The following is a 23545-nucleotide window of genomic DNA, read 5'->3' as shown; positions in this document are numbered from 1 at the left end:
CATCCTACTATGGAGGAGCCAAAAAAGGGCCCAGTGTATTTGGGGCAGCTATCCCCATACGTGAGACAACTGATGGGCAGGTGAATGCTATGACATTAGATACATCATACGTTCTTTCAAGAGCTATCCAGAGAGAGTTCAACCAACACAGGACAGGGTTTAATACGCTTATAGCTGACAACATACCAGCCTAGTCCATAATTGGATATTTTCCAATCATCGATGCCTCACATGCAGAAATGGACACTATAGAAACCATTTTATGTAGATCGCTAGAAATAGCCAATGCCCTACACCTGCCGACAATTGTCACAGTCTTTGATCAGGCTAGCTACGCCAAAGCACAGCAAATCGGGTGGAAAAGTGGTCCGTACAGCAGCCGTATTATAGTTAGACTAGGGGCCTTTCATATGGCAATGACCTTCTTAGCTTGTCTAGGGAAACGGTTTGGGGATGCTGGGCTGGAAGAAGTTGCTATTGCATCAGAAGTGGTTGCACAAGGGTCCATTAACGGGGTACTGAATGGACATCACTACAACCAATCAGTGAGATTCCACAAGCTAATGTTTGAGGCTCTACACCGACTCCGTTTCCAGAGATACATCGCAACATTACCAACAGACGAGGCACTTGAAGTCCATAACATACTTGCGAGCCTAATTGATTCTTTCCCAACTAACTTTCCTGACCATCTTTCAGGTGAAAAGCTTCAAAGTCTGCTTCAGTCATACCAAGAATTTGTTTCCAAGGCTGCAACCAATCCTATGTTTGCATTTTGGAGCAGCTACATAGACATGGTACAAGTTCTCCTTCTCTTCATCCGAGCTCCTGAGAAAGTAACTGGGATTTACATCTGTCATCTATCAGGTCGATGATGCTATGGTTCATGGCTTACGATAGAGTCAACTATGCAAGGTATGCACCAGTTTATTGGTTAGAGATGAAGGAGCTTAGTACAAAACACCCATCCGTAGAAGAGGAATTTCAGAGGGGGCACTTCAGTGTTCAGAGACAGAGGAGCCATGGATTTGCAGGTATACCATGTTATCAGACCATTGAACAAACTGCAAACAGGGATTCCAAAACCAAAGGAGGACTTACGGGCATCACAGTCAACAAAGGCTGTACATCGCTGGATTTCATCCCATCACATGCAGGCAGAGATTTCAAGAGAATGTGAAGAGATGGCTGGCAAAGGTGAAGTTTCACGACAGCGAAAGGATTAAGATCCCACCAAAAATGAAAGGGATAAAAGAGACATCATGGCTGTAATGTCTTCAATAGAGTCCATGGTTGACCCCTTTGACCAAGAGAGTAACCAGCTAGTGAATCTAACATCAGGTGTTGTGGCCTCTAAAGAAGTGGCTGATGATCTAGCTAGTGCTAAATCAAAAGGAGAAGTAGCGGAACAATCTTTCATCACTGACCGGCGAGAGGAAACATGGTTCTTTGCACCAATCAAACGACTCAACTTGAAAAAATTTGAATCAATGAGAAGAAAACGGACAACAAAAGTGAAAGGAAAAGTGATTGAATTAAAATCTAACCGAAACCTCTTCGCAAGATTGCTACTCTGTGGTACTTCAAGAAATATTAGCCTTGAGTCTATGTTGCATTACTGTCTGGGGCCATTACCTCTGTCATTGTCAACACACGATGGAACTTTAGTCAAACACCCAAAGGCTAAACTCATGCATCACTTGGAATCATGTACACAAGATCCATACTTGTCTAGTATTCCTCAAGACTGCACCTGGATTGTGGATGCCATGGCCATGTTGCAACAACTTAAGGTCAGCAAATTACCAGCAACCTTTGGCGAATTGGCTGACGACATTCTTTCTCAGCTGGTGAAGCTAGCAGATGCAACTAGTCATAAGCAGATCCACTTTGTCACAGATCAGTACCCAGCCGTAAGTATCAAAAATGCAGAACGTGAAAGGCGAGCTGGGACTAGCGGGGTTGAAAACTCTCAAAATATATGGAAGACAGATGAAAGTTCCACAACAATGGAAGAAATTCTTGAGCCATGGTCCAAATAAGGAGGATTTGGTGAAATTTCTGTTCACCGCCCGGGGTCAGGCATCATCAGAATCAATCTTAGGAGAGGTGACCATCTACTTAGCTCATGGAGAGGAATGCCACTCATTTTCTGTGTGCAGTGGTCAAATACTGGTCCAGCCAATTGTACAGCTCTACTGCAACCATGAGGAAGCTGATACTCGCTTGTTTCTTCACAGTAAGTTTGCTTCAACCGACACAGCTAATGTTATAATAAAAAGCCTTGACACTGACGTTTTTGTCATTGGTGTGACACTATGCAAGGAAATAACATCAGATGGTAATGTCTTATTCCATACTGGCCAGAAGGTAAAGAGGATAGTCAACTTGACAGCTATCCGTGAATCACTTGGAACTGAGAAAACAAGCGCACTTATAGGTTTACATGTATTCACAGGATGTGACAGTGTGAGTTCCTTGCACGGCAAGGGAAAGGTAAATATATGGAAGAAAATGGAGGAACAGGCAGCATATACAGTTCATTTGCAGACTTAGGAGAATGATTCACTCTGTCACCAAATGTAGCTCAATCTCTGGAGAAGTTTACATGTTCAGTGTACAACCAGATGGGCACATCATACGCAAATGAGGTCCGGTACAGACATTTTAAAATGCATGAGAACAAGTCAGAGTCAGCAATGCCACCAAATCAAGATTCTTTAAAGAAGCACATGTTGAGTTCAAACTATCAGGCTGCAGTTTGGAAGAGGAGTTTGATTTCTAATCCAGACACACCCTCCCCAGTCCGCCATGGATGGCAAATGGATGGTGATCATCTCATCATTGACTGGATGGATCTTTCCCCAGCACCAGATGAAGTCCTTGAGCTGACACATTGTAGCTGTAGAAAGTCTAAATGTGAGACAGCAGCATGTTCCTGTCTAAAGAACAAATTGCCTTGCTCTGAACTTTGCAAGTGCACAGATTGTCACAATGAAAAGCAGGCAAATGAAGATGTTGAAAACAACGAGGATGACGAAGATGAAGATAAAGGATGAGAAAACAAATGATATGTACTAGATAACTTTTTAATCAAATGAGTGCGGTGTATGACTCAAAATGTAACACAAAGTCTAATTCCTGTTCACAAGAACCAAAATGAAAAGAAACAGTCCAAATTTTATTTGGGTAGTGATATTTACTTTTGCCATTGAATTGTTATTGCACAACTCAAGTTATATTCAAACATTTATACATTAAATTTGTTAGCTATCTTAGGCGGAATTTAAAGCCACATCACTGCGTGCGTACATGTAACATCTTCATGTTTTTATGTATTCATTCACTTGGTATAATGTGAAGATCACAAAATGCACACGCTTGGATAAAACCAAGGACATTCCAGCATCCATGTGTACTTATTAAACTGAGATGAGATGTAATTCTGTGAATTTTGTTCATTTTCCTACCCAAACAAGAGTAAGACAAGCATAGGCGTAGGAGGCGGGGGGCTGGGGGCTGCAGCCCCCCCCCCCCCAAACAAATTTTTTGGTGAAAATTCGGGCAATACGCTGAGAATTTTTCGGGCACCTACTGAAAGAAGAAATGTTTGCAATGTGTTTTTCTGTTTTGTTTTTTTTGGAGGGGGGGGTGAAAATTCGGTCAATATGCTGAGAATGTTTCGGGCACCTACTGAAAGATGAATAACTTGCAATGTGTTTTTCAATTTTTTTGTTGAAAATTCGGGCAATATGCTGAGAATTTTTCGGGCACCTACTGAAAGATGAATAACTTGCAATGTGTTTTTCAATTTTTTTGTTGAAAATTCGGGCAATATGCTGAGAATTTTTCGGGCACCTACTGAAAGATGAATAACTTGCAATGTGTTTTCCATTTTTTTTGTTGAAAATTCGGGCAATATGCTGAGAATTTTTCGGGCACCTACGAAAAGAATAATAATTTCCAATGTTTTTTTTCAATGGTTAACTGAAATTATTATTATCGTTATTATTGTAACGACTCCCCCAATAGTTATAACCAATATGGAATGGTAATAACAGGGAAAATACAACAAAAATTTTTCGCGCGTTCCGCGCGCGTTTAACATCTTATTGTGCATGTCATATATGCGTTCATCGGTTATCGGCATGTGATGTAATAACTGATGAATGGCTATATGATAGCACATTAAGATGTTGAACGCGCGCTTAGCGCGCGAAAAATTTTGGTTATATTTTTCGGGCAAGTCGTTACAGCCCCCCCCCCCCCCCCAATCAAATCAGGCTCCTACGCCTATGAAGACAAGGGAATTATTAGTTTTGCCTAGTGATATTCAGTGCACAAGAAATACTGTTTAGACATACTTTGTTTGTTAAGAAATCTCCGGTTTGATTATAATTAATACGAAATAGTGTGCTTATTTATTCGACCCCCTCCTCAATCATGTTATGTATACATGCTGGCCTACCCCATGCTTTCATTTGTTATTACTGGATCGTTTATTGCCTAGAAATAGTGTATTTCAACAATTTAACAATGAACAAACTGGCCTATCCCCACCACAAAGAAACACCAAGTACAGTTCAAAAATATTATTCCAATAGCCATATGCCTATACAAACTTTAAGAAATGTTGTGCCATACATAATCTTTACAATGATAAAGGTTTCCACATCAAAATGTGGATTTTTTGGGGTAAACTGTTTCAATCTGGAGACAGACTAATTATTTTTGGTCAAGTGAGGGCGCTGTTTTTCTAACGTTTTTCTTTATGTTAGAAAATTTGACATTTTATCTGTGAATTACATATTATTGTGCCACTTGTGAGCAAAAGAACAATTTGATTCTTTATTAAGCACATGTTATCTATAACTCAGACTATACTTCATGTAATACCACTCCGGATGTAACAAGAATCATTTTCTGGAAGGATTTCAGAGCCATGGCCCATGGCCTATTTGATCCGATACGGAAAGCAGCAGCAAGCCCAAACAAACGTCGATAGCGACCAAAAGATACAAGACACAGGTATCCGCATTTGGTGACAAATACTTTACAAATCGGGGCAAAGCATCTCAATCACATAGACTTTGGGTACCATTGCGTTCTGATTTTCTATCGATGTAGACCCTTCTCTAGCAGACGACGTTTACAAAAGAATAAAACTTTCTAAACCGAATTACAACAAAGCAGAACAGTACAGGGCTAGCAACGATTAATGACTCGAAGGTAGCCAGTATGCCTACTGTGTGCATGTACAGGTGCGTATCCAGGGGGGGGCGTTGGGGCGCGCGCCCCCCGGGTAAGAAAAGGAGGAGAGAAAAAAAGAGAAGAAAAAAGAAAAAAGAGGGGGAAAAAAAGAGGAGAAGGAGGAGAGGAAGGAAGGGAAAAGAAAAAGAAGAAAGAGAGAAAAGGGAGAAAAGGAGGGAGATAAGAAAAACGCCAAGACACCGGGAAGAGAAAGAGGAACAGTGACATTATTACAGCGCTGATCCCTATAATACACAGGGTAGCTAGTGACGGATCAAGGATTTCGGAAGGGGCGTGTGCCTCACCCTACCCCTTACACCGACAACTCAATTTTTGACGTTTCCATTTTCCCTCACTCACTCGTGATCAATATACTATATATGGTCTACCATAACGCGTGTGTGTGTTTATATGCCTTAAACAATTGTAGAATTGTGTTATGAAACCATGCATGTGGCTGGTCTCGAACTCGACCGTGTCGTCGGGGAACATTACGCATTTCGGGAAGGGGGCGACCGCCCCCCCCCCTTCAGCATATTTTTTTTATGATATTGCTAGTAATTTCAAAATTGAGAGTGCTCAGATGCAACTTACAAGGCATGGGAAGTGTCATTTCCAGCGATCTGGGAGGCATTTCCGGCAAAAGTTGCTTTTACGCTTCGCGCCAACAAATGGTCCTGGGTAGTGCCATTTCCAGCGACCTGGGAGGGATTTTCGGCCAAACTTTTCTTGTACGCTTCGCGCCAACTTATGGTGACGCAACACTTAGATACTTTGCCTACAGGCATCACCTCTCCCTTGGCAAATTCCTCGCTAGGCGCCCGGTGTTCGAATTTGTAAAGCAAACAGCAGATATCACATCATATCAGTGAGCATGAAAATGGCGTTCCAGGATGAACAGCCTCAAAACTGTCCGACTTGCCCGAAAAAATAACCAAAAATTTTCGCGCGCTCCGCGCGCGTTCAACAAGTTGATGTCAATATCATATAAGCAAGCAGCGGTTGTTAGCCTACATTACATGCCATCGTGTACCGTACGGTCCGTCGGGATGATAATGTAAACAACGAAATGTCTTATGCAGATGGAGAAAAAGCATGGAGGTCCAATTATGTCAAAACTATATTTTACATTAGTCATGGAGAATTAGGGACTGCACCCCTCGCCTCTTACGCCTACGTGTGTAGTGTCCGGTTTCGGAGTTTTATAATAGCCGTTATAAGAGGTTTTAATATTTGTACACCAATAAATTAACTGAGTATGAATTTTCGAAAATTCTGACCATCATTCTTCATCACACTTCCCTCTACTCGTGCAATTTCAGAGCTCCCAACTGACCCGCAATTCGCGGGTTGGACCCGCATTCTAACACCCAAACCCGCTGACCCGCGAAAGCTTCCGAAAAACCCACATTGTAATTGTCAAGTATGCATAAAAAAAAAAGTTGCATTAAATGTTGACTTAGCAACCATCATTTCTTAAGCATTTAGCATAATGGAGTATAAAACCTCCTTTACAGCATCATTTGAACCTCAAGTTAGCCTCTATTTCTTTTCATTGGGGCGAGCAGCGAACATTTTCATGCCACGGGAAAGAATGAATTATCACCTACTATTCAATTAATTGATGTTACACACAAAAAAATGCATAGTTCTCAGAAAATTTTTGGTGTCAAAAGCCTTTCTAAGTGCCACCATTTTACACGTAGGCATCACCAGGATTCCAAAAAAATTCAAAAGAGGAGGAGGACACCCCCTCCCCTTATACCCCTCCCCCAGGACGGCGATTCGTGGCATGGACCAGCTTTTGCCTTCTCAAGAGTTGGGAGCTATGCAATTTTGACCGGTCTGTTAGGGGTTGATGGAGGTTTTTCTATATTGGTTGTCCATAGATGAAATTTTGTGCGACATTATGGGTATTTTTTGAAGTGAGAATGTGAATTTTCAAATTCTGAACAAAAAATGGGCTTGAAACCTTGAAAAGTGGGGCTGACGGATATTGTGGGCCGCAACGTAGAATCACCTACAGAAGCAATGATCCACAGGTCATGCGATAAGGTCGAACATGATTTGTGACTGGTGACAATATTCAAAAAGGTTATGGATGGAAAAAAAAACTATTGGGAAATACTTCGTTCTCAGGCAAAGTGTACATCTGGTTGGTCATTTCAAGGCCGAGAAGTACCATTTCCGGTGATCTGGGTGGTATCAAAACCAGAAATTTTCTTGTACGCTGCGCGCCAACCGATGGTGGCGCTCCGCTTAGATAGTAATTCGCCCCCCCCCCCCCCCCGGGTTAGAAAATCCTGGATACGCGCCTGATGTATACTCGTTTAATGGTTTGATAAAAGACACAATACCAACTGGGTTATAAGTAAGTGTCTTCATTTGTAATGTTTGATCTCAGATTTGTGATTGATATCATGAGAAATGGCATTTGACTGTAAATTAATAAACATGCCACAGCGTACGTTACTATGCATGTAGGCCAAGTCCTAACGTCAGACTTAGGCCTAGACTAGGCACGGGTAGGCTACATAGGCCGTTACGAGTGTAGTGTACCCAAATTGTAGTTGACTTTTTCATCTAGCTACGCCTATTAAGATGATATATATAGAGGTATGAAACTATCAGGTAAGAATGTCAGCGAGAACTTTTAAATTCACAAAGGAAACAAGCTCAACATGTTGGAAAATAGTACTAGTAGTAGGCTGGTTGCTTTATCGTTTATGCATTTGGGTATTTAATTTTGTTTTGGACATGTAATACCAGCCCAAAAATATTATGTTAAACTTTAAGCCAGCAGCATGGTAGAAAGGTCAGTTTAGACTAGTTACTAAGATACAGTCAATTAACAATGGAGTGAATTATCATGGCAATAGGCTAGTACAGGAACCCTACAGTGTCACTTAATTTGGTTTTTCATTTTAGGGTTCATTTATGTTTGAACATTTCAGTCATCAAACGTTTGAATCAGTAGATGGCTTGAAGCTTCCATATAAAGTTTGGAAGCTGCATTCCTAAGAACAGGGCTGGAAAACCTTGCGAACCGTCCAAACTAGGTTTGCGGGAAATTCCGCGTACTCGCAGGAAATCCAGCCTGGCTGGCGAACAAAAAATCGGGGAAAAAATAGAATAAAAACAGGTGGAAAAAAATATAAAAAAACCCCACAAAGGACAAAAAAAGTATATCTGTAAAATAACAAAAAGTAAAATTTCACAAGAAAAGTTTCACAAACAAAAGGAAAATGTTCAGAGAGTGTGCTCGCAATTTTAGTCACAATACCAACGAGTAATGATGTGTCCCCAACCCACTTACAATATTTCACAAGCTTCAGCGTATCACACGGACACCCACGGCCCAGCGCGGGAAGGTTGTTGGTTAGTAAACGTTTTCTTTCGTATGAATTTGACTTCAGTTAAGTGTTTCCCACTAAGGTGCAGGATTCCCTTCAACTGACTCAGTAATCCTGCAAAGAAAACATTTGTCTGCTGGAAATCCCGCATCGTTTTTTTGCATTCGCGATGAGTTTATACTCAATGTACAAGTTATTCACTAGACTGTTAAAAAAGTTCCCTGGCAACGTGCCAAAAAATGTTAACAAACAGGTGTTAGACAAGGGATGAGCTCAGAGATGTTTGACAAGGTACCTGGGAAAATTCGCAGCACATGTATCGTGGTAGTTGGGTAGGGTTAAACACTGCACAGTTGTAAGCATAGTGCACGCTATTCATTGTTAGGCAGTCTAGAAACAGGGCTTTGCCGAATGTTGTTTGTTTTCATAATATCGGAAGTTCTGTAAGTTGCACTTTATAAAGATTGAAAGACAGATTAAATCTCTTTTCATTTTATAACATAATATAGCTAAGTACTTGTCATTTTAAAATTTTCATCAGTTTTGACAATTTAAATTAAAAAAGTTGTCAATATTTTGCATCCTCAACTGCGAATTTAGCATCGCCAGACACGCAAATTTATACCAAAAATGTTCAGGGGCTTTCACCCCCAGGATCCCCACAAGGGGTTCTACCCCTTGACCCCACCAGGGCCCTAAGGCGGCCCCTGGACCCCACGCCATTATGCTCGCATGGAATGCGCGTTCGATGCGCGAACACCGGCGAGAAATCGGCAGTGTGTTCGCGGGAAATTGAACAAGGTTTTCCAACACTGCCTAAGACCTTGTTTTTGTTGGTTGCACATAATTTTTCTTGTTTAATTTGAATTGAAAGTGTCTTGTCCAACCAATATATACTTGTTGAACTCAAATAGGAGGTTTGAAGTGATGCAATACTATCACGATAGTTTTTGCTTTTTCGATAGTACACCCTCACAATTTTGTAGTTCTTCTGGTGTATCCCTCTGAGTCATGAATGACTAGTATTTCAGAGAAAGGGAATTCATGATCACTTTTCCATGTGGCTCCGCGAGACATAGAGGTTTATATAACATCCTCTCATCATTGCTATATGTACATGTCCTTGGAACTTTGCACTCGCCACATACTAATCTTTCCTTTACTGGAAATTCACAATCTTCGTTATTGATTTTCATAACTTGTATTGTTTTAAATCATTTATATATTCGTACTGGACTTTTTTATTTTTGGACTTTTTGGGAGAACTGCTGTAAATAGTAAGGAGGCCATCTAAATTATGATTTGGTGAGTTGCAGTTTAATGAATGACTAATTATTATTACTTCCATAATACCTACTACCCATAACACCAATTTGGGGACCCTGAGTTGATTCAAGAGTCAATAAGACTTTATGGTTTTACACTATAATGGCTTCAGGTTCAGACAAAAGCATGGATTATTCAAGGGAGGAAAGACCCACATTTTCTCTGGTATTTAGCCGTTCCACTCTGTATTTTCCAACCCAGTGTTCCTAACCACACAGGGAACCCACGATCAGTATTAATGTTAGCCTTATAAGCTTCCGCCCAATTGGCCTGACGATCCTCTGCTATGGCTTGCGCTATCGTTTGTGCAGGTTAAAGCCCAATTTAGCACAAGGAAAATTACGGCCCAGTCTACAAGGTATTCATATGTTTCGTTGCTAATGCCCAGCATAGAGCAAGAAGTGAGAGATGTTACTTTTCACCCCGCCCGCCAAAGACCCATACAATACTCTCTTGAAGGAAACCCTAACCAAATGCACTGCTTTATCAGAACACAGTACTTGAAAAGCTATTAAACAGGTCACGCTTGGAGACCGAAAGTCCTCGCAGTTATTGCACCACATGCAGCAATTGTTAGGCGCGTGAAAATTAGAGAATTTGATCCCAGTCAAGCAGCTTCTCCTGGAAAGATTGCCGGCAAATGTCAACATAGTGCTTGCATCTTGCACCGACAATACCACGCTTGATCAATTATCCAAAATTGCGGATAAAATCTCTCAGTGGCAACAGCAACGTCTGAAGACTTGACCATCTTGGCAAAAGTACTGTAGGTACAGTAGACAACATACCGAGGCAGCTTAGTGAGCACAAGCGTTTTTACAGAACTAACCTGTAGTGTTTAATCATATACTTGCATGCACATGTAAATATAACCTCTGACCTAAAGGACTCTGGATTCTGGCTTAAATACAACAGCATTATCTCATATGTCATTCGGTGTTCTGAATCATTCATTACCCTTATCAATCCACGCCCTCACGATTTTATATTGGCGACGAGGACGCGATTTTATATTGGCGACGATGTCAAAATTGGACGTTTATTTCAACATTGCGTGCATTGAAATTGGAACATTTTCGTGTGCATTACCGGTAACGTTTCCCCTATACATTGAACGTGGCTTCGTTCAGTATACCAGGTCCACAGCCATTAAACATGAACGATATTAATTTTTCGCAGAACTGGACCAAGTTCTATCAAAATTTTGCGACTGGAATTTCAGACAAAGGTGATGAAATTTGTGTGGCAACTTTAGTGTCTGAATATTGGACAAGATGCTGTGAATACGTATAACACATTCACATACGGTTCGGCGGGTGACAATAAGAAATTTGATGAAGTAATCGAAAAATTCGAGCAGCACTGTAAGGGTAGGAAAAATACTACATGTGAACGGTATGTATTTAATTCACGCATTCAACAAGAAGGGGAAAGTATTGATGCATTTGTGATCGTGTTAAAGTCTTTATCGGACACATGTGAGTTTGGAACGTTAAAGGAGTCTCTTATTCTTGATCGAGTTATTGTGGGCTTGACCGATGCAAGCATCAAGCAGCAACTGTTGAGAACAGAAAACCTAACACTCGACAAGGCGATTATGCTAGTCAAAACGGCTACAGCGGCGTCGGATCAAATGAGACATATTACCAATTTATCCAGTGAGTCTCTGCCACAAGCAAGTAGCATCTCACGCAAAAGATACACTCAAAATAAGGACAAGCATAACTCTCATAAAACTAGCAATGCAAGGCATGGGAGTTGGCAAGAAAGATCAGGTTCAAACCAGAAATGTCACAACTGTGGTGGTGTGTATACCCACACGTTGATAAAGACTGCCCAGCAAAGGGGCAAACATGTCATTCATGTAAAAAACTTAACCACTTTGCAAAACATTGTCGTAGCAGTAAAAATAAATGCACCCCCAATAACTACACCCCCAGGCAAGTGAATGTGGTCCTAAATGTGGATAACCCACAGGAGAACGAGGACCATGAGAACACATTCAAAGTTGGTACAGGCATTGATAAATGCCCTACCGTTAACTTGAATGTTGGTGGTAATCAAATTTGCGTGGTTATTGATACAGGCTCAACATTGAATGTCATGAGTGACATGGTGTATGAAAGCCTACACCACAAAAGTAACCTGCAGCAGGTGTCCACTAAAACTTTTGCATATATGGCGCAAAACACCCACTGCCAGTATTGGGTAAATTTTGTACCAAAATACAATATAAGGATACAGTAATTTCAGACGAATTCTTCGTGGCAAAATCAGTGCGCGAAACATTGCTAAGCTTTCGGAGTGCCACTTCCCTTAACCTAATCAATGTTTGTTACAACATTGACACCCCGCTAATGCTAACTGTGGATGAAGTTATCAAGCAATATAGAGATCGTTTTGAAGGTAATTGGCAAATTAGCTGATGCGACTTGCAAATTACATGTCAATCAGGACATCCAACCTGTAACACAACTGCATAGGTGCATTCAATTTCATGTATGAAAGAAAGTGGAAATTAAACGCCTAGAGGCACTGGATATCATTGAGAGGGTAACTGATCAACCTACTGTACAGTACTCCATGGGTATCCCTAATTCGGGTAGTAGCCAAGCCCAAAAGCCCAGGTGAAATTTGCCTCTGTATTGACATGCGCGCCCCAAATAAAGCTATCCAACAGGAACGACATGTCACGCCAACCATAGATGACATTGTCACAAACCTAAATGGGTCAAAGGTCTTCTCTAAGCTTGATCTCAACAGTGGGTAACATCAAGTTGAGCTTGATAAAGACTCCAGATACTTAACTGTCTTTTCAACCCATGTTGGGTTATTTCAATTCAAACGCCTAAACTTCGGAGTCAATATAGCGACGCAGAGCAATTTCAGAATCTCATATAGTCAGCATTAGCAGGGCTCCCAGGAGTAATTAACATAAGTGATGATGATTTGGTCTAGATGCGAAAGATGTAGATGAACACAGGCTTCACTTAACCAACTGTTTGCAAAGATTGCGCGAAAAGAACTTGACATTGAACAGAGCAAAATGTCAGTTTGAGAAAACCTCAATTGAGTTCTTTGGGAACACATTCAGCTCTGATGGTGTGTCTCCAAGCCCTGAAAAAGTCAAGGCTCTCCAAAATGCAGCACCCCCAACCTCAAAGGATGAAGTCCGTAGCTTCTTAGGTCTAGCAACGTACTGTTCGCATTTTATTCTGCAGTTACTGTAGCCACCATTTCAGAACCCAAAGAAGGTGTTCCCTGGGTGTGGGGGCAGTCTCAGGCAAATGCCTTGAAACTAATCAAAGAGTCGATTACAGATCATTGTAAGTTAGATGAGTTAGATGTTGATGTTTGTGTGACATGCTTGTGCAGCATGACAAGGGTAACAAGAAATCACATCTTTTTGCGCTTGCTAGTCGATCTCTAACGTCAGTCGAACAGAGATATTCGCAAACAGAACGGGAGGCGTTAGTAGTAACGTGGGGATGTCTCCATTTCCATCTCTACGTATTTGGAAGCAAACTCACCTTTGTGACAGACCACAAACCACTAGTACCGTTGTTCAACCATGCATATTCAAAGCCGTCTGCTCGCATCGAAAAGTGAATCTTGAAACTTCAGCAGTATTCGTATCATGTGTGGAATACCGACCCGGTAAGAGTAATCCAGCGGACTATCTCTCCAGACACTCGTGGTCCACTACGGATTCAGAACTACTGTAGACACTGAGGAACACCTGAACTTTGTTCTAACAAACGCGTTACCAAAGGCAGTCAAAATGGAAGCGATCCAAAGGGCTGTGGACAAAGATCAGGCCCTGCAAAGCTGCAAACGGGCTCACATGAATAACTCATGGCACAAGGAACTAGAAAAAGCAAGCACCAATGTGAAGCATGAGCTGAGCCAGTTGCATAAAGTCAAAGATGAACTAACAGTCACATCTTCGGGACAATCGTATTGTCATACCTAAAGTGTTGAGACAAGACATTTTAAAGCAGCATTTTGCGTTGGGTCGCTTTTTTCCACCTTTTTAACATGTGCATCGATTTTTTTACATGTATCAATCATAAAACAGCAAACTAAGATACCATCCAAGTTTCACCCTGCCAAGAGCGTTAATTAGCGAGTAATTAACGATTTATATCGATAATGAGTAAAAGTGTCCTCGACAAAGTTTTCATATCTCCAAATCCACTAGTTTGAATTCCACCAATCAGTGAATAGTATGTTTATTCATGAGCATTTTGCGTTTGGTCGCCGTTTTCTACTTTTTTGACATGTCCATCGAGTTTTTTACATACATCAAATCACAAAACAGCAAATTAAGATATTAGCCAAGTTTTTCCCTGCCAAAAACGTTAATTGGCGAGTATTCCACATAGAAAATTAAATCGCATTCAGTTCCCAAACCCACTAGTTTGAATTCAACCAATCAGAGATGCAGGTTTAGTTATGAGCCGTTGCTAAAAATAGATTCAAGACTTTGCGTTGGGAGTTGTTATGCAACTCCCTGGTACAACTGCCATATAGACTGTACACAAATCAAGCGTGGTGTTATATTACGTATCTGTCAATGACGTTCGTAGTGTTTAAATATTCATATGATGGGCGAGGTTTATTGGGTTCCCAACGGAAAATATCTTGGAGAACAACAAAGTTGAAAGTTGCAATTTTTTTTGACTTTTATGCCACCATTTGAAGTAAAATATAAATAGATAAGCTAGTTATGTATGTCGTTATGGCATAGTGGAGTCAGTGAGGTTGAGATATATCATAGTCGAGGACGCAAAATGCTGCTTTAAAAATTGCGAATGAGGGACACCAAGGTGTGGAGAAGACCAAACAATTGATTCGCCCATATAACCCATGCAGAGCCGATCCCGATTCCGCAAGGAATCTCCCGCACAAAATACGGATGGCAAAAGAAGCAGCAAGTGTTGGTATTGAACCACCTTTTGAGCTAAAGCCGCAAAATGTGGCATACCATGTTCAGAAAACGAGCAAGCCAGCGAATAGCTGCGACAAATTCTGCTGGTTCGCCTATAAAAAGTCCAATACTAGTGAGTGTTTCACCACCTCAGTGCAAAGATCATAAGAACAGGGAGATTCCTTTCACTTAACAGGCATGTAATAACTCAGTTATGAAAACATATGGTATTGTGCTCCATTATTATTGGTTTAGGCCTTATACACACATTCAGCTGGATATTCGTCATTGTGCAAATTGAGTCACCTACTGTATTTTGGGTTGTGATTTCTTACATCACTTGGAATCCTAGTGGATTTATGCCATTGTAGACTATTATATTCAACCACTAGTCTGTAGTACAGGTCAAAGGTTTCACAACTAGCGTCATACCAGTGTCGTCTAAATAAGCCAACTTAATAAGTGCAGTGTCACCATACCACAAATTGTTGAATAAATTCACTAGTATAAACCCAGACCAGTTTTTCAGAATGTGCAGTCAAATACTTTGTGACATATTATCTCAAATTCTAGAGGGCATCCCACCAGGGGCGTCAATCCGATTTGAAACGTAGGGGAGACGTAATCAATTTGAGTCTTCCGGCCCTAAGTACTATCTAAGAGGAGCGCCACCATTGGTTGGCGCGCAGCGTACCGAGAAAACGGCACTTGCCAGGCTGGATAGCAGCCATCTAATTGCGAGATTTCAGGAGAAAATTACAAATTCGTCACTCAGGAAATCTGCAATGAAGTTCATGCAACCTTAATTTTTGGTGGATTATTCTTTTTTTAGTGATTGCAATTATCATGCACATTAGAACCCAGTGCCAGTTGACAAATGATGCGGCAAACTGGAACACCAGCCCCATTTTGCCCTATGTTTCAGGATAGCATACCCCTCATTTGTTCGAACTCATGACAACTAACAATCTGTGAATAAATTTACTTCGAAATGGGCACATTATATTGCACCAAGTGGGTCAAGGAATGACCCCAGGGCCACAGATATAGGCCTATAGGAACGACGTCCCAAAATGTCCCCAGACATATAGGCAAAGGAAGTTATCAGCCGCGATTGCATGTGAGTTTCTCGACTTGCCGTCCTTGGAGTCATACCACAAAATGGTGCATTTCCTCATACGCCATTATTAATAATTTAAGTAACTCACTAATTAGGCACAGCCCAGATCCGAGTTCGTATAGTGAGCTTAGCGCAAATTTGGCCAAAAGTCGTCATACGCCAGCATGTTAAATCACCAATGACTTTTAATGCCACCCGTGACACACTTCCGATGGGACTGTGTCAGTTTAAAATGTTTGCTAGGTCTACGAGAATACATTTCTATGAAATTTGAAACAAATATGGCAAGACAAACCACTTTAATTATATTTTCAGGACCTGACACATGCGCATGTATTGTCAGACTTAGAATAGGTCCCATGTGAGTGGTGGCTAAAGTGATGAAGGCATCACAATAAATCAGTTGTTGTTCGTTGGAGTCCTCACGCAAGTTACCTCAGTTGCTAGGTGGATCTGCATCTGGTAACCGGGTGAATTCTGGTCGGAGCATACTATGTAACCACCGTGTACCCAGGGACGTAGCTAAGGCCTGATGATTAGGGGTGTAGTGGCTGAAAAACCAACTGGATGGGTTTTAAAGCCCGAAAACTCCAACTGCTGCCTTGTACCCCCCACCCTCGCGCTACTCGTCTACGATACGGTCAGTGTCAGTCAGACACCCCATCAATTGCGACTGCACTTTTGTTCTGAACTTTTTTCGATACATTCGTACCCACTGGCACTCATTTCACAAACTTATTAGCCACCCCAACCAAATATTTTGTGAAAATTCAGGCAATATGCTGATAACTTTTCGGGCACCTAAGGTACTGAAAGAAAGATAATTTGCAATTTGTTTTTCAGTGGTTAAACTGATATTATTATTACCATTAATATTGTAACAACTTCCCCAATAAAAAGGAAAATGATTGTATGTTATTGGCATGCGATGTAAAAACTGATGCATGCCTATATGATATGTGCACAATAATAACTTTTGGTTATATTTTTCGGGCAAGTCGTTACAGCCCCCCCCCCCCAAATCAAATTGGGCTCCTACGTCTATGACGTTCTATTAGGCATTTTTTGGGGGGAGTATTCAAAATCATGCTAAGTTTTATTCGTGGAGTAAAAGATTGCGAGATACTGTACAATATCTCAAAGTGGCAAGGAAAACGTGGTAAATATGTCTGATTATAGGTCAATTTTGACCGTAATTTTTCAATTTTTAAGTCATGCACAATCACAGGAATAAATGAATAGGTCTAGATAAACTAGAGTGCGACAGTCGGAAATTCTTATGATAATGACGGAGTGCACTAGTTTTCTTCTGGAATCACCCGAAGATGCGGCGTCTGTAATCCGAGGAACCAAAGAACTTCTCTGCTAACTCCTCAGGCTTCAACTGGGCTAGACGTTGGCGGTGAATATGGCACACCATCACATGGTTCAGCCTCTGTTGAGCCATGGTGCTCTGTAGCCATGTACGTCTTGAAAAGCCTCAATGCACTAAAATATTTCTCGGCTTCCGTCGAACTGGCGGGGGAGACGAAAAGCAACCCCAAGGGAGCTTTGACTTCACCAAACAGCCCATACCACTGGATTCATCGACTTGAATATTTGTCTATACCCTTCAACCGACGATCACTGAAACTAATTATTCAACCCTGTAGTAGTAACTAGGCGTCACCATTGCATAGTGCCAAAGAAAACACCACGCAATTGGAGGCCTTGTGGCCACTAGAGGGCACTCAACAATGCTACTGTGTATGATAGCCAACCTATTCCATGTGGTGCATAGTAAAGTGATCTTAGGCGATTTCAGCACCTTTAAATGTCAATTGCGTGATATAATGTTTCATGTAAGAACGTCGAAGGCATGTTTACGAGGACACTTGATAGGGTCATTTCACATTAGCTATGTCCGCCACAGCTGTGGAAAGATATATAAGTTTCGCAGAATGAGACCTTTGCAGCATACACAGAGGCAGGGTTATGCATGTGGACTCATGGGCATGAGATACTCCAGGTGCTGCAAAGTCAAAATTGATCCAAAGTCTACGGCGTCTTACGTTGGTTCTTCTATTCGGAAAGCTAAAAAAGCTGATGCTTTTGTTGGCCTAGGTACAGTATAATTGCAATCTCCAACAACACAGAATTGTGGCATTTCGGGGGAAAAGGAGTAATATCGTAAAGTATACAACTTTACACACTAAACGTATTGTTGTGAGTGCGGTATACGAAAGATGACGTCACATGGTCACCTGATGTCTTAGGAATGTTTCAAGAATGTCTGAAATAGGTTTCCTAAAAAGCTGACTTTTCTTCCTATTTTTCTTGTATTTAATGTCCGAAATTGGTAAAGTTAATCACAGCAATGTAATTGTAAAATGGACAGGCTACAACCGACTCGTACTAAACACCGCCGCACGTCTCGTTACTAGAACTCGGAAGTATGATCACAGTACCCCTACCATGATCGAACTCCACTGGCTCCGGATACGTGAATGAATCAACTACAAACTACTTCTGATGGTGTTCAAATTTATGCACAATGTAGGACCAAGCTACTGTACCTCACCAACTTGTTACAGCTCCGACCATCATCCCCCGCTCACTTCGCTCTAATTCATCACTGATGTTACTCATTCTTAGAGTAAAAACACAGACTTATGGCTTGAGAACATTCACATCCAGTGCACTGTGCCTCTGTGGAACTCACTTCCAGAACATATAAAAATATGCAATACTGTGAACAGTTTCAAATCAGCACTCAAAACGTATCTAATTCACCAAGGCATATATGTTATAATTGCTATTATTTTGTTAAGCGCTATTACAATTATTTCATAGTTTGTTTGGCGCTATATAAAAATTATTTATTATGATTATTATTATTATTATGGAGTGAGTTAAGCATTACATACATGCAGGTGGGATTTTATGTTCATCGAAAAGTCTCCATACAGTAGTTGGTCTTTAAGGAGAGCATTATGTCCAATATGTTTTTAAATCTCTGCATGGTGAGGCTCCCAGCTATCTGATTGATTTTCTTTCTTTGTATAAAGCTCCTCTAAGTAATGTTGATGGTTTGAGACGTAGACTCCGCTCCTCATCTGATACTACCAGACTCATGATTCCACACTCAAAGCGTAAAACTGGTGATAAATGTTTTCAAATTATTAGCCCCCTTCTCTGGAACCAGCTGCCTGTGGGTATTCCTGTGCAGTTTCCGTCTCGGTCTTCAAAGGTCTCATGAAAACATATTTATTTACTGCGCAGTAATGTTTGTATTTTTTTATTGTGTTTAAGATTGGTTGTTGTTTTTATTGTGTACATAGTTTATTTTTGGTTCTGTAAAGCGCTGTGATCTTTTGTAGAGCGCTCTATCAAATACATTGTAATAATAATAATAGGTTATAGTACTGTAATAATTCTTAAATAAATATTGACATTAAACATATATTTTTTACTAGAACAAAAATATTAAGCAGTAAATTATATTGTTGGCTTGTTGTTATCTCACACTTATTTAACATTTATTTTGATCCACCCTAAAGAGTCAGCAAACTGTACATCTTACCGATACTGCTGATATTCTTAAAACAAATGGAACGAGCTTCAACTAGGTCTTGTCTTTATTAATACGATCTATGCAACATTAGCTACTGGATGACTAAAGTTAATGATCAACTACCAAACAACAGATTGATTGTCTACCTCATTCATTCACTGGGCTATTGAGCACAAAGTTAGGCCCAGCTTTCCTTTGCCATATGCAAATCATCTGAACATAGTACAAGTATTTCTTTAGAGAGAAAGCATCTCCTAGATGTCAGTGTTATATCCAAAAACCACTAGATATGTTACTTTGTGGTGTTATAATAGTATTTGTGGTTGTTTGGGACCAAGAAAGTATATTCATAATAATCATAATAATAAGCAGCAGTTATTATATGTGGGAGAAGCCTGCAAGGGCTTATGGATTACAACTTACACGTCAGGTGGCTTCCAATTCAACATTTTAATTCAAAGAGTTCCAGAATCTTTTCAATTTAGAAAGTCATTGCAGATGGGAAAACCGGCCAGGAATCGAACCCAGAATCTCCCAGCTGCAAAGCCTCTTTGCTTCAAATTCCACCACCTTTATCCAAGCGGCCACAGCACCGTAGTATTTCTATTGCTGAGTATGTATTATGTTGTGGCACTGAATTCCCTGGGGCCTGTTTCACTAAACTCGACTTACCCACACAGGACTTAGTGCTCTGCGGACTCGACTTACACTAAGATGCGTCTTAGTAAAGTACTGTTTGGATCTCGGTTTCACAAAACTGTACTTCACTAAGACGCGTCTTAAGATTCGTACATTTTATTTTTGTTGACATAAACGAGGCTGTGACCTTTGACGGCGAAAATTGTTTGCAGTTCATCGCACGAACGAACTTTACAATTGCGAGAATGGGAAAGGTAAATTATACCAAGTAAAATGCCTTTTATAATCACAATATTTGGCCAAATCTTATGTAATATTAATATGTTGACGTCAAAAAGACGGAGAGGCTTCTCATGCAGTTATCGAGACATAAATGAGCCTACTTCGTTGTTATTAATAAGCTACAGTGCAGACGTAATGGGACCAAGTAGCCTAGTAACCATATTTAGCACTTTAACCGTAACACAAGCATAGGCCAAGTGTTAGCAATGGCCTACGAAGTACTATTACTACTACTATGCTTATGTTTTCCAAATCCGAGTCAGGACGCCGCTAAGGCTGATTGTGAGGAACCCACACTACAGTCCTCTTCAAGGGCTAGGCTAGTATGGGCTAGCATTACAGTCGTAAGGCAGATCATGACATGTTTCAAGTTACTACTGATACTTTACTAGCCTACAAAGGCTTAGTTATACTGCTATAAAGCCTACATGCTACAACTTTACAAAGCCAAAAACTAGTCTATGGGCCCAGGCTTAGGTAGGCTATGGCGTCAGTGCCCAAGTGGCTACTGTGCCTGCGATGTAGGCCTAGTAGCCTAGACCTACTTACCTTTTGCCGCCATGAATGTTCACATATGCCAAGCCTATTTACAGGAACGCTGTTAGGCTAGTACAGTGTAGGTTGTTGAACGTGTATGCCAGTCCCATAAGAAATTAGGCCTAACCTAGTTCAATAGACCTAACCTGACATTAACAATAATACTAACATTACACCGCTACTCACTGTGCTAGTACTAGGACTAAGATGTCGTATGTCAGTATTACAGTTAGTGGTCAAATCATTGCACTCATTGTAATCACAGCACTCATTGTATCTTGTTGCCCTGATTTTCACAAACAAATATTCCTCTTCAGGAAAGCGAAAACGGTGCCCTGATTTCTCAAAGGTGAAAACACTGACTTTGGTGGAGTTTGTCTCCACTCACAAGGCACTGCTCTTTGGCACTGGAGGGAAGGGGTCCAGTAAAGAAGAGAAGGTGAAGGAAAGGTTTGTGAATTCCACAGCAATCATTTTGTGTTCAAATTGTCTGTATGTTTGTTTGTTTTGTTTTTGCAGCTACAGCTACACAAGACTTTGTTTTACAATAGCCTGATTAAATCCTAATTTTTGTTATTAAAATATCATTTGAAATGTTGGAAGCCATGAAATATCACTTCAAAAGTTGTCACTTCAAATATCACTTCAAAAGTTGTCAGATGACTGGTCTTGAGTGATATCTTGAACAAATTCTGTTTTCCTTGGCTTTCTAATGGATGCCCAAGTTTGAAATTTATATTTTTTTATGGAGAGGCCTCCTGTTATCATGTTGTATGTCAGTGTTGGTTTCATTTTTTGGTGCTGGTGCTATTGGATGAAATATGAACATGTATTGTTTAACGTTGATCATACTCAACAAAAAACTGGAAGAAGGCAGCAGCGGTCCTGCAAACAGTTGGAGGACCAGTACGGGAGTGGACTACGGTCCGAAAAGAATGGAGAGACTTGGCTCCCAAGGCCAAAACCTACAAAGCCCCCAAGACAGGTCAGATTATATGACATGTTCAAGTACACGGGACATACCTCATTCCCAATATCAATGTTGCAGTTTCTGAATGCATTATGCTGCAACATTTAAAGGGGAGGCGGAGGGGGGGGGGGGGGGGAGGCAAGGGTTGTCGATTGCTAGCTAATGCCTATATGTCCAATCACTTCTGTTGAGGGATGTAGATTTTAGGGGTTTGCAAGAGGGAGCCTCTAAATTAAAGGACGGCCAGATGACGCCATAAGCACTGTATGATACAACTATTGATGTTTTCTCCTCAACAAAATGGGTGATTCTTCCATGACAGGGGCCAGCGTTTTCTGACAGAGGGCCATAGTAATAATAATAACTTCATAAAATCAACGTACTTTGAGAAGTTTAACTGATATATTATTATTGCAGGTGGTGGTCCCCCGGTGCTGGAAGATCCTCTCTATGAGAAAGTTCTGGGGGTGCTAGTCAAAGAGGTGGTTTGCGGCATATTGTCTGAGGATGATATGGCAAGCTCATAGGTATTGAACATTAGCCTACATTAAACTCATATGTATCGACCTGCAAACAATCCCGGTGGGTATCGCCACATCTTCACTAGTTATGCAGAGCTCGTCACTGGCCTGGGCCATTTACTACCTGGGCCCATGTACTAAATAAAGTGGTAATCTGTGGTATGGCAGTGTATGGCAGACCCAGCACAGGAGATTTTCTCTATTCCCCCGAGTACATGTGTTTTTTCCTGGGCTCTTGTAAGTGGTAGGGCCACTCCCATTGTTGGTTTTGTGCACCCAGCAAGGTAATCCTTCATTTATTTATTACTTTTTAATAATTCTTTTCAGGAGACCATCTATTCTGATGAATCGGAACATGTCAACTCCATCTGTGCCATCTCCAGTAGAGCCACTTAGACCACAGATGAGTTTCCATAATCGACCTGCAGCAGTGAGGGCAATGCCAGATTCAGGAGGAGCTCTTGGCTATTCAGCGAACTAAGTTGGCAGCCAAAAAAGAACAAACAATTTTTCTCCGCTCCATTTTAGATGTCCTGCATGAAATCTGCAAAGACAAATCTGCCTGTCTAGTAGACATGCTGAATAACATGCAAGACACCTAAAAAGTATTTCCACACATCTGCAGGTCTAATATCAAATTCCAAAATAATTAAAGTCTTAATACTTGTTTGCTGATGAATTTAGGAAAACAATTGGCACATAATCTGTTGGGCGGGGCTTGCAAATTTTGATTGAAGTTTGAAGAATCTATGGACTTGTTAAAAGATCTGGCTAATTTTATTCAGCTCAAAATTTTTAGACAGATAACTCAATAAAAATAATGACTGTTGATATGAAATTGCATAGAATGGTCATTTACACTGAGCTTTTAGTGCAAGCTGGAGAGGTCATAGTTTAAACTGGCAAACAAGTACTAAGGCTTTTTTGTGCATGCTGCTGTTCCACCTCTAAATTCTAACCCTACACCCATTCAGCATTGTACTTTGAGATACAAAGATACAAGGGTCACATCACTTGCACAATCTCTAATGTCATCTATCTGATCTCTTGTAGAGTTTGCAGCA

At 40.8% G+C, this 23545-nt stretch overlaps 1 protein-coding gene across 3 annotated transcripts in view; it reads left to right on the top strand.

Annotated features, from left to right (window-relative positions):
* Positions 1-7602: 7602 nt before the first annotated feature.
* LOC139970681 (uncharacterized) overlaps positions 7603-23545 on the top strand; it is a 97022-nt gene continuing 81079 nt past the window's right edge. For 2 of the 3 annotated variants that reach the window (XM_071976577.1, XM_071976579.1), the window contains exon 1: positions 20047-20145. The gene's annotated coding sequence lies outside the window, so the exon portion shown is untranslated. Of the gene's footprint in view, positions 7622-20046; positions 20146-23545 lie in introns of those variants that run through there. The other variant, XM_071976578.1, reaches the window with a different exon arrangement.

The sequence above is a fragment of the Apostichopus japonicus genome, chromosome 8, assembly GCF_037975245.1.
Source record: "Apostichopus japonicus isolate 1M-3 chromosome 8, ASM3797524v1, whole genome shotgun sequence".
Taxonomy (NCBI): domain Eukaryota; kingdom Metazoa; phylum Echinodermata; class Holothuroidea; order Aspidochirotida; family Stichopodidae; genus Apostichopus; species Apostichopus japonicus.
The sequence above is the reverse complement of the archived record's forward strand: the minus strand, read 5'-3'. Positions and strand labels throughout refer to the sequence as shown.